This window comes from Tachyglossus aculeatus, chromosome 16 (assembly GCF_015852505.1).
Source record: "Tachyglossus aculeatus isolate mTacAcu1 chromosome 16, mTacAcu1.pri, whole genome shotgun sequence".
Classification (NCBI taxonomy): domain Eukaryota; kingdom Metazoa; phylum Chordata; class Mammalia; order Monotremata; family Tachyglossidae; genus Tachyglossus; species Tachyglossus aculeatus.
In genome coordinates this window covers 23,659,144-23,671,027 of record NC_052081.1, presented here as the reverse complement: position 1 = coordinate 23,671,027, position 11,884 = coordinate 23,659,144, and the positions used below count along the sequence as shown (strand labels likewise).

General features: G+C 46.3%; 1 non-coding gene across 1 annotated transcript; it reads left to right on the top strand.

Annotated features, from left to right (window-relative positions):
* The first annotated feature begins 862 nt into the window (after positions 1-862).
* Positions 863-1,000, top strand: LOC119938807. The gene has a single exon (XR_005454511.1). It is a non-coding gene; the product is annotated as a small nucleolar RNA SNORA7 (small nucleolar RNA).
* Positions 1,001-11,884: the final 10,884 nt, after the last annotated feature.

Genomic DNA, 11,884 nt, shown 5'->3' with positions numbered 1-11,884 from the left:
TCACACAGCAGTCAAATGGCAGAACTGGGATTAGAACCCAGAGCCTCTGAAGCATCATTGCAGAAGAGCAGCTTCTGTCTTCATTGACAGGATTCTAGGAGTCAGAAAAATTGGGGTCTGGGATTATTTCCCCAGTAACTGGTGGGAGTGCAAATTCCTCTCTACCAGCCTTTGGGAGAGAGGAAGAAAAAGCCCCTCTGGCTATCCCTTCTGTAGCCAGCAGCCAGAGTTAGAGACCCTCACTGAAAAGACATTGCCCATTTGCTTATCTGTTAGGGAGAGATAAATGCCTTTGTCAATCAATCATATTTATTAAGCTCCTATTATGTGCAGAGCACTGTGCTAAACACCTGGGTTAATATGGTTGAGTTAGTAGACTTGATCCCTGCAGTTTGTCCTTAAGGTTCTAATCAATCAGACTCAGTATTTACTGAGCGGAGCTTACTCCTTGCAGAGCGCTACTAAGATCTTGGAAGAAAGCAGTGTGGCTCAGTGGAAAGAGCAGGGGCTTAGGAGTCAGAGGTCATGGGTTCAAATACCAGCTCCGCCGCTTGTCAGTTGTGTGACTTTGGGCAAGTCACTTAACTTCTCTGTGCCTCAGTTACCTCATCTGTAAAATGGGGATTAAGACTGTGAGCCCCACATGCGACAACCTGATCACCTTGTACCCTCTCCAGCGCTTAGAACAGTGCTTTGCACATAGCAAGTGCTTAACAAATACCAAAATTATTAAATTATTATTAATTATGGGACCTAATCAATAAGGAATTTACAATCTAGCAGGGGATCCAGACACTAAAATAAATGACAAGTTGGAGGAAGATACAGAATGTAAAGATATATACGCAAGTAATGTGTGGTTCCCCTCTCAGGGCTGCACCTGGAGAGTTTCCAGTACTCTACCAGTCTCGACTATGGGAGGGAGAGTCAAGCAGAGGCCTATCCATTCCATTCCTAGCTTGGGCAGTGGCTAGCGAGAGGAAGGCAATCTGCCACAAGTCAAAACTCACCTGTGCTGAGCAGCAGCAGCATGGGAGAGAGTCGAGGTCGGAGACTCCAGTTTACTGCGCGGAAGGCGGCAATGGTAAACCACTTCCATATTTTTTATCAAGAAAACTCTACGGATACACTACCAGAATGATTGCAGATGGAGATCAGGGCATTCCGGGAGAGATGTGTCAGTGGTGTCACTATGGGTCGGAAATGATTCAACGGCATAAGACAAGAAGTGAGGTTAAAGGTCGGAAGAGTATCAAAGGGCTTAGCTTCCATAGACTGTAAACTGCTGTACTGTTGGGTTTTTTTGTTGTTGTTCTTTTATGGCATTTGTTAAGCACTTTCTTTGCGCCAGGCCCTGTACTAAGCACTGCGGTATCAGATTGGACACAGTCCATTTCCCACATGGGGCTCGCAGCCAATCCCCATTTTACAGATGAGGTAATTGAGGCCCAGAGAAGTAAAGTGACTTGCCCAAGGTAACTCAGCAGACAGGTGGCAGAACAAGTATTAGAACTCAGGTCCTTTGACTCCCAGGACTGTATTTTTTCCATTAGGCCACACTGCTTTTTCCCAAGTAGTCATTGGATATCACTGATTGATTGATTGATTAGCAGGTGAGGACTGAAGTATCAAGGTGATGTTTAAGTGTTGGAAGGCTGAGGTTTTGAATGGGAGGAAGTAAAGTGGAACTCCCTGTTCACGTGGGTCCCAGTTTGCCTGAAGCCATAAGATGAAACTCCTCCTCACCCGAGGGAATCCACTAAGCCAGGCTAAGCACCCCAAACAATTGTGCAACCTGATGGAGCTGAAAATTTCCCAAGAAGAGACTAATTGCTTGAACTGAATGCAGAAAAGCAGGTGGAAAAGTAGGGTTTTTTTCTTCTTTTTCTCTAGAGGGTGTATGCAAGTTGGATCCTTCCCAAGGGGAGGAAAGGTGAGCTTTCCTTCAGATGAATGCCTGCATTGAGACGTTATAAATTCATATATACAACTTGGAAATGAACACCAGAACACCTGAAGGGCTAAAAAGGAGTTCGTGCAGAAGTAGGTCTTTAAATTGTAATTAAATTGAATCTTTCTAGGAAAAAAACAGTCCCAGGATGTTGGGACAGCCTTCAGATTAAGAGCCAAACTACCCACACACTTGCTGCAGGAGAACAGGGCAGACCAGAGCTAGAATCCACATGGCTGGGGCTCTCCGACCCCTCGGGGGCCTAGCTCACCCCACCCACCTCAACCACCCAAGGAGCTGGGGCCCACGTTGACCAGGTGGTCTATTCACAACCACGGACTGAAGCTAGGGAGGACCTGAAAACTGCCCTCTCCCCACCCTCACCTCCCTCCTACGGTGCTGCTTTAGCTAATTATTTGAATGTGGTTTATGTGGATTGTTGAGCTCTTCAATCAATCAATCAATCAACAGCCCTCCTTTCTTCCTTTCCTGACCACCATCTTTAGCTGTTCACTTTCCAGTAGTTTCTTCCCCGTGGCTTTTAAACATTCTCTGTATCCCCATTCCTAAAAATAAAACCCTCCCTTGGACACACAGCTCCCTCCAGTTATTGCCCCATCTCCCTCCTACCATTTCCTCCCAAACTCAATCAATCATATTTACTGAGCACTTACTATGTGCATAGCACTGTACTAAGCATTTGGAATTGTACAGTATGGCAGAATTAGCAGACACATTCCTTTCCCATAACGAATTTATGACGTAAAGGGGGAGACAGATGTTAATATGAATAAATAATTTATAATATATAATTTAAAGATATGTATAAAAGTGCTGTTGGGGGTTGAGAGTGGGGCAAATATCAAGTCACAGACTGAAGTGCAAAGATGATGGAGAACGGAGAGTGAGTCATGGAAAGAGGGCTTAATGGGAGAAGGCCTCTTGGAGAGATCATCATCATCAATCGTATTTATTGAGCACTTACTATGTGCAGAGCACTGTACTAAGCGCTTGGGAAGTACAAATTGGCAACATATAGAGACAGTCCCTACCCAACAGTGGGCTCACAGTCTAAAAGGGGAAGACAGAGAACAAAACCAAACATACTAACAAAATAAAATAAATAGAATAGATATGTACAAGTAAAATAAATAAATAAATAGAGTAATAAATATGTACAAACATATATACATATATACAGGTGCTGTGGGGAAGGGAAGGAGGTAAGAAGGAGGGGATGGAGGGGGGAGGGGGAGAGGAAGGAAGGGGCTCAGTCTGGGAAGGCCTCCTGGAGGAGGTGAGCTCTCAATAGGGCCTTGAAGGGAGGAAGAGAGCTAGCTTGGCGGATGGGCAGAGGGAGGGCATTCCAGGCCCGGGGGATGACATGGGCTGGGGGTCGATGGCGGGACAGGCGAGAACGAGGTACGGTGAGGAGATTAGCGGCGGAGGAGCGGAGGGTGTGGGCTGGGCTATAGAAGGAGAGAAGGGAGGTGAGGTAGGAGTGACCTGGTAATTCTCTGAAGTTGGAGAGAGTGGTGGTCTGGAGTATATGGAGGGGGAGGGAGTTCCAGGCTAGGGGGATGATGTGGGAAAGGGGTCAGTGGCGAGATAGATAAGATCAGGGCACAGTGGGTAAGCTTGCACTAGAGGAGCGCAGTGTGCAGGCTGGGCCATAGTAGGAAATTAGTGAGATGAGGTAGGGTGATGCAAGATGATTGAGTGCTTTAAAGCCAGTGGTGAGTAGTTTTTGTGTGAGTAACTTGAGTAACTCATAACTTCTTGAGTGAGTTGTCTACACCCACTGCCTCCACTTGTTCTCCTCCAATTCTCTCACTGACACCTTCCAATCTGGCTTCTGCCCCCTTCACTCCACGGAAACTTCTCTCTCTTAGGTCATCAATGACTCCTTCTTGCCAAATACGATGGTCTCTACTCCATGCTAATCCAGCTCAGCCTCTCAGTGGCCACACTGTGGACCACCCCTTTCTCCTTGAAAGATTATGCAACCTTGGCTTCACTGGCACTATTCTCTCCTGGTTCTCCTATGATTCTGACTGCTCATTCTCAGCCTCTTTTGCAGGCTCCTCCTCTGCCTCCCACCGTCTCACAGTGGAAATTCTTCAAGGCTCAGTCCTGGGTTTCCTTCTCTTCTGCATCTACACCCGTTCCCTTGGAGAACTCATTCACTCCCATGGCTTCAGCTGCCATTCCTTCGTGGATGATTCCCAAATTTACTTCCCCTGCTCTGACCTCTCTCCTTCTCTGCAGTCTCACATTTCCTCCTGCTTTCAGGACATCTCTACCTGAATGTCCTGCCTACCCCTTAAACTAAACATGACCAAAACAGAAGTCCTCATATTCCCATCCAAACCTTTTCCCCCCACAACTTTCCCATCACTGTAGATAACACCACTATCCTCCATACCTCCAAAGCCCATAACCTTGGTGTTATCCTCCACTCATCCATCTTATTCAACCCACATATTCAATGTCACCAAATCCATTGATTCACAACATCGCTAAAATCAGCCCCTTCCTCTCCAAACTGCTAATAAACTGACCCAAGCATTTATCCTATCCTACCTTGACACTGTTTCAGCCTCATCGCTGACCTCCCTGCCTCCTGTCATTTCACACTCCAGTCTGTATTTCACTCGGCTGTCTGGATCAATTCTCTAAAAAACCCGTTCAGTCCATATCTCCCCTCTCCTCAAGACCCTCTATTAGTTGTCCACCTCCCTCCACATTATACAGAAACTCCTTACCATCAGCTTTCAGGCAATCAGCTCTCTCCCTTCAACCCTACCTCTCTCAACTCCTACTATAGCCCAACTTGCACACTTCGCTCCATTAGCACTAGGTTACTCACTGTGCCTCAATCTCACCACTGAACCCTTTCTCCCATCCTTCCTCTGTCCCGGAATTCCCTCCCCACTCCATATATCCAGGCCACCCTCTCTCCACCTTCAAAGGCTTATTAAAATTACATCTCTCCCAAGAAGTCTTCCCCATTTAAGCCCCCTTTTTCCCCTACTCCCTCTCCCTCCTGTGTCATCTATGAACTTGGATCCCTACCCTTTAAGCTTTTGATAGTCACCCCATTCTCATTCCCCTCTGCCCTCCCCCCGAGTTATGTACAGATAGGTGATGCATTTATTTATACTAATATCTGTCTCCCTTTCTTGACTGTAAGCTCCTTATGGGCAAAGAACACCTCTACCACCTTTATTTGACTTTCCCAAGGGTTTAATACAATGCTCTGCACAAAGTCAGTGCTCAGTAAATCTCATTGATTGATTGATATTGATTGAATGTGTCTGACCACAGACTGCAAGTCTTTTCAGGGGTAGGGATGTGTCTGAATTGATTTTGCTCTCACTCCCCTCAGTATCCATCTCCAGTCACTTGTCTGTTGTGTGACCTTGAGTAAGTCACATAACATCTCTGTGCCTCAGTTTCCTCATCTGTAAGGTGGAGGTTCAATACTTTGTTCTCCCTCTTGCTTAGACTGTAAGCCCTGTGAGGCACAGAGACTGTGTCCAACCTGATTATCCCACATCTCTTCCAGTGCTTAGTATAGTGTTTGTCACAGAGTAAGTGCTTTACAAATGGCATAATAATATTTGGTGTAGTAGTTGGTGCCCCACTTAGCCCTAAATAACAAAGAAAAAAAATGATAGTGATAAAAGAAAAATGCTCTTAGTTCAATCCTCTTCATACTATAAGCACTCAATAATGCCACTGATTGATTGATTGATTGCTTGAAGGACCCCTTTGGAAAATTGTCCCCCTAAATAAATTCAGGGGGATCGTGCAGCTGGAGGCCTCGGAGGAGGCTAGTGGAGTATTTTCCTACACATTAATTTCTACCCCCTGGGTGTGACGGCCAAGCTGATCCCCGGGTGACCTCTGCCCGCCCCTCAGGGTTGGTCCAGAAGCCCAGTGGAATCCCTACTTCTTTTCAACCTTCAGGGAACCAGATTAACCAGTCTCTGTGGTGCCATCTCTTATAGGCCTGACTCCGCGTTTGAGAATTCAGCAACATTCTTCAAATTACAGCTGGCTGCTTTGTCACCCGGACACATTCCTTTGCCTGGCGAAATAACCGTGTCCATCAGCCGCATTCTCTAAGGGATTTAGCCTGACATAAAGAGATGTGGCAGGCAGATTCAGCCCAGCCACGGTGTCTGCTGAGCAAACACTGAGAAGCCCCTCGCCCACCCCCACACTCACGTAAACCAAATACACCACACAACCATGCACACACGTAGCTCGTAAGCACACCCTTATGGAACCAACACACTCACAACCAACATACATGCTGGCTCAAGCACACACATCACACAAACACACATATATCTCTGTCTCACGCAACCATGCACACATCACACAAACACACGCATATCATCCAATCACACATCAAAGAAACAACATTTACTTCACACAAATATACCGCAAACACACACAACCTAACAATCATTTAAGAGCACATGCTATATGCAGAGCACTCTACTACGCACTCAGAGAATACATAAAAGTAGAAGACACAGTCCTTGTCTTCAAGATATCTACAATCCAAATGGGAGAGGCAGAAAAACATAAATTATTTGCAAGTACTGGGAACAGAAGAAAGAAGTGCATAAGTGTTGATAATTGAGATACGGCCAGAAAAATAGGTAAATAAGTATAAATTAATGTAAACAGATAGTCCCTCCTAACATGGTAGCTGTGTTCTTATCAACTCTCGTAGAATCCAAATATTATGTTGTAGCCATATTTGTTTCTTTTTTTATGTTATTTGTTAAATGCTTACTATGTTCCAGGCACTGTTTAAAGTGTTGGGGAGATATGAGATAATGTAGGGTTTACAGTCTTAATCTCCAGTTTACAGATGAGGCAACTGAGGCACAGGGAAGTTAGGTGCCTTTCCCGAGGTTACCCAGCAGACAAGTGGCAGAGCCAGAATTAGAAATTAAGTCCTGTGACTCCAAGGCCTATACTCTTCACTACACCACACTGCTTCTCCGGGAAATAAGGGTTAGTGGGAAGATGGTCTGAAAACAATTGAAATAGTCAACGACTTCTTTCACACTGGTTGAAATTCAAGAAAGCAAAGGATGGCCAAAAAGAGTGTTTGAAGCTAAAATGTAAAGGGAACTCTTGTACTCCGCTTGTTCTTCTGATACTTAACAAACCTTGTTAGTGGTCAGTCAGTCCTTGGAGTGAACAGATTTGCAGTGTCGTAGATAAGTTTCTAGCAAACAATTCATTTCAAGATAACCATCACCATCATTCAGTCACATCTACAGTTGGGTTATTTGCCTGAAACGTGGCCAAATGGCGAACAGCTGTATTGTGAGGTACATTTTCCCTATAAACTTACCTGGAATTAGATAAATTCTATTCTGAAACCGGTCCACTCAAGATGTCGGAACTCTTTGGGAAATTAAAATTTACAATCCCCAACTCCCTCATTCCTTTCCCCAATCCCTAATGTCTATTCTGTTCCACACCTACTCTGAATTTGGCACTTTCTTCTCCCATTCTGCAGTCCTCCAGTGTCCCATTGCCCATCCACCATTTCTCCAAGGCCCCATCAAATGTCCCCCCAAGTTCTCCAGCACCCCCCAGTTCCTCTTCTCTTGCTCTTTTCCTCTCCCTTCCATACAGAGACACTCACACGGCCAGCATGGGGCTTCTCCACAGAGGGTTGATGCAAAATGCTTTGTCTTCCACCCTCATCCCTTCCATCCTGTCAGCTCCTGTCTGGCCCTGATTTGTCCTCTCCCACCATTACTGGAGCACCCCCTCTGCCTCATTTGTTTGCACAGGACCACTGGGCTGACTAGAGAGGCACAAGAGGCTGTCACAGCACCAATAGCAGCTGTAAATAGGAGTAACCACCTCCACCGGTACCACTTTCTCTAATTAGTGATGGGGATGGTGGGAGAGGGAGTCACAACCCTTGGGGCCAGAGAGCAGGCCAGGCAGAGTAACAGGGAACAAAGACTCTAGGTGGGGTTTTTCCCACTGCTCAGAAGTTCTCAGGTCATATGGGAGAGCTGAGGAGGGCAAGGCTGGGAGTTCTTCAGCCCAGAAAGCCATGGAAGAACACTGGTTTCGCCCCTACATCTGGGAACCTGGGGGGCCCGGCCCTGGTGGTGCAATGGGAGGAGCCAGAATTAGAGAAAATGGAGGTGGGAAAAGGGGGCCATTGGGCTGGTCAGTGCAGGTAGCTGGGTGGCAGCTGCTTCCAGATGCCAGAGGAGCCCCAGCCTCGTTGCCCACGCCACTTTGCTGTCAGTCCGTCTGGAGCCTGGTGGTGCCCAGATGGGTCCGTGGGGTTCCAGTGGATAGGAGGACTGGAACCAGACTGAGAGCAATTGCTGGAGCTGGACATGATCCCTGCTCACTTTGTGATTGGGAGTCCCCCAAGGGGACAGGGACCATTTCTAATTCCCACCTGTGGATTCTCTCCCAAAGCTTGGTAGTGTGCTCTGCACACAGTAAGCCTGTAACAAATACTATCACCACTACACTGTGCAGAACTCACCTCCCCTGTATGCCCAGTGGGCAGGACCCCAGGGCACTGGTAGGTGGGTTTTCCCTGGCTATCAGCCCCTGGGAGAGGTGAGACATGGAGCAAATCTAATGTCATCACATGCAACATGACAAAATGGCATCATGTGCAGGGAATCCCACAATACCGAATGGCCCCAGGCTCTTAATAAGAATAATCCTGCCTTGCCTTGGTGATAGCAGAAATAAGCATATTCTTAGACGCTAAGGACACTGGACATTGTTGGACCAACAGAACCTGAGAAAGAGAAGATTACTGGAGAAGACCTGTGAACTGCATACAAATACACACACACACACACACACACACACACACACACACACTCACTCACTTACTCCATCAGGATCTATCTTTTCTTTTCCTACTGACAATGTAGGACTGAAAGCAGAAGAGAAATCTTGGCCACTACAGTCCCACGAGGTTATTACAAACCCAAACGCCTCTGACATGCTGGCATGACACCCATACTGACATGTCAGAAGAGTAGCCATAGAGGAATAGAACCAGGGCCAACTCTCCCATGCGCTTAGTACAGTACTCTGCGCATAATAACCACTCTATAAACACCATTGATCGAATGATTGATTGATTGATAAGAAATCATTCTGGCTAAAGCAGAAAAGCAGCATGGCAGAAGCAAAAATCAAGACTCACTCCCACAGAAAAAGCACCGCAGTACGAATCCCCCAAGACTGGGGCCCCTGTCCCAATATATACTCCTGCACCTACCCCAGTATAGACCCCCTTCTCAGTATTCCCAATCCCCACAGTTCATATCCGAGGCCTAGGAAATGCTTACATTGTTGGAACAGTCAATCAAAGGTATTTATTGAGTGCTTACTGTGTGTAGGGCATTGTACTAGGTTCTTGGGATAGTACAATGCAGCAAAATTGGTAGACCCTGGCCTCAAAAATCTTACAATGTAGTGGGGAATAATCCTATAGCACTGTAAAAAGGCTTCCCTGAGTCATCCCACCTTGGTGACATCTAGAAGTTCTGATACCTCAGATCACACAAGGAGACTTTTAGTGGCCAGATCACAAGGAGGTGGCCTGCTTCAAAGGGAGGAGTAGTGAGAAGCAGCAAAGTCACCAGGGACTGCTGGGCAAATGCTGGGTCTCTGGACGGGTCCATGTGGGTTGCCCAGGGAAGAACACACATCAGATGTCTGGCTTAAAGACACACCCCTCACCTTGAGAAGGTTTTCCTTTGGAGACAGGGAGTTTCCCGCATTAAATGCTCTCAAGGGCTTAGTCCAGTGTTCTGCACTCCCAGTAAGGGCTTAAGAAATATCATTGATTGACTGAGTGACTGATTAAGGAGGGGGGCCAGGAAGTAAGACCCTGAGACAGAAGTGGTGAGAAGTTTGAAATAAGGGTACTTGTTGAGGGGCAAACAGTTCCATCCAATGGGTCTGGGTGGTGGAATCAGAACTGTTGAAGAGGCCTTCCAACCCGGGGATGGAGGACCCAAATGCAGCAGAGCCCTCCTGCTAAATGAGAAAGACTGGTTTCTGGCCTGCAGATCAATCCGTCGTGAAACTTCTGACTTCAAAATTAAACATAGACTGTAACCCTACTCTCATAATGAAAGAAACATGATTCACAAGGGAGTTAAAAGCTATGCACCAAAGAGAATCTTAGCGATTCTGGACTGAATTTTTACCAGGGCAGAAACGCTATAAATCTGATTTTCAGCTTCAATTTTTTTTTTCTAACTCACACATTTCTTACATCTGAAGAGCCCCAAAATGGGCAGGATTTGAAGATGAAAGAGCTCCAGCTCCATCAAAGCCAGCACACACCAAAGCTCAGCATCCACAGCACGAGACTTGCCCATATTTGGGATCAGCCCTCGTCTGTCACTCATACGTTGGGCCCCTGTTTTGAGTTACTACGGCTTGAGAAAGCCAGTTGTCATAACAACAACGTGACTCTGGGCAAACCAGCATCTCTCCGGCGGCGGTCCCAAACCGACAATGAAAGCCACATTTTGCTGCTGCTCCACCCGACTTCTCATCTCTCCTCCCTCTTCCCTGACCTCCTGCAAGCTTCCCATGGGCAGACAATGTTCCCTCACCCCCACCCTTCCAAAATTTCACGAGATATATAGACTCTGCATACATCAGAAAGCCACAGGAAGAGAGAAGCATGTTCCTAATGTTATTAGCTCTTGAAAAATGGCTTTGCCAGTTCTGTCCTGACAGCTTGAGAGTATGTTCACTGCAACCCAGCGAGGCCAAGAAACATTGGATGAAACTAAATATTAAAAATTGAGAAACTGAAACGAGGTAGCAACGACACTCGATGAGAGCTCTGAGTCTTTTTGGACTTGACATTTTAGCTGATTCTATGCCCAATAACAGAATAAACAGCAGTAGCAGAGGCAGCAGCAGCAGAATTGATTTGAGCACTGTCTTTGTGCCGCGCATTCGGGGAACCTACGGATGTGAAAGATATGGTATCATTTTAAGGATCCCATTTTGCTATTTGATGTTGAATGTATCATGTAAGATTTGTGGGCAGGCAATGTATCTACTGAGACTGTTATACTGTAGACTGTGAGCCCACTGTTGGGTAGGGACCGTCTCTACATGTTGCCAACTTGTACTTCCCAAGCGCTTAGTACAGTGCTCTGCACACAGTATGCGCTCAATAAATACGATTGAATGAATGAATGAATGGATAAGCTCTTAGTACAGTGCTCTGCACACAGTAAATGTCCAATAAATACCACTGATTGAGTGAATGATTGATTGAGAGTCAAACTGCTTGAAAACAGGAGTCGTCTTAGGAGGTCAATTTGGTATTACAGCCATGGATGGTTGAACTCAAATTAATTTACCTTCCTTTGAGGAGGATACTCTGTAGACAGTAGGGGCCTATCTGCACATGGGTGTATGTGGCCAAAAGACTGACAAGTCATAACACAATTAAGCCCACTGCCGGTTCTGAAGTCTATGTAATGGTTTGATCCTATCGAAAGCCTGTCCCTTGACATCACAATCTTCATGTCACTTTTGCTTAGAGAGCCACCCCTCTCTTAAACTACAGCTCACCAGTGGCCTCCTAAAAGTTCACTGCTACCTCCCCCTACTTGAGACCATGACTTTAAACCACCCACTCTTCCCTCCGGGCTTCAGATGTCCTCTTTCAGTTCACCATACAGCACACTCTGGTGCATCCTTCTTTTGTCCATTCTCCTCACACGCGCAGCCCAGCAGAGCTGTGTTTCTGCAATGCGTTGTCTCAATGCCAGCGAGTTGACGGTATTCCAGGACTTCATTCTTGGTAATCTTGCCCCGAAAGCATTGTGGATCTTTACTCTGGCATGAAATATGACAACATATCAC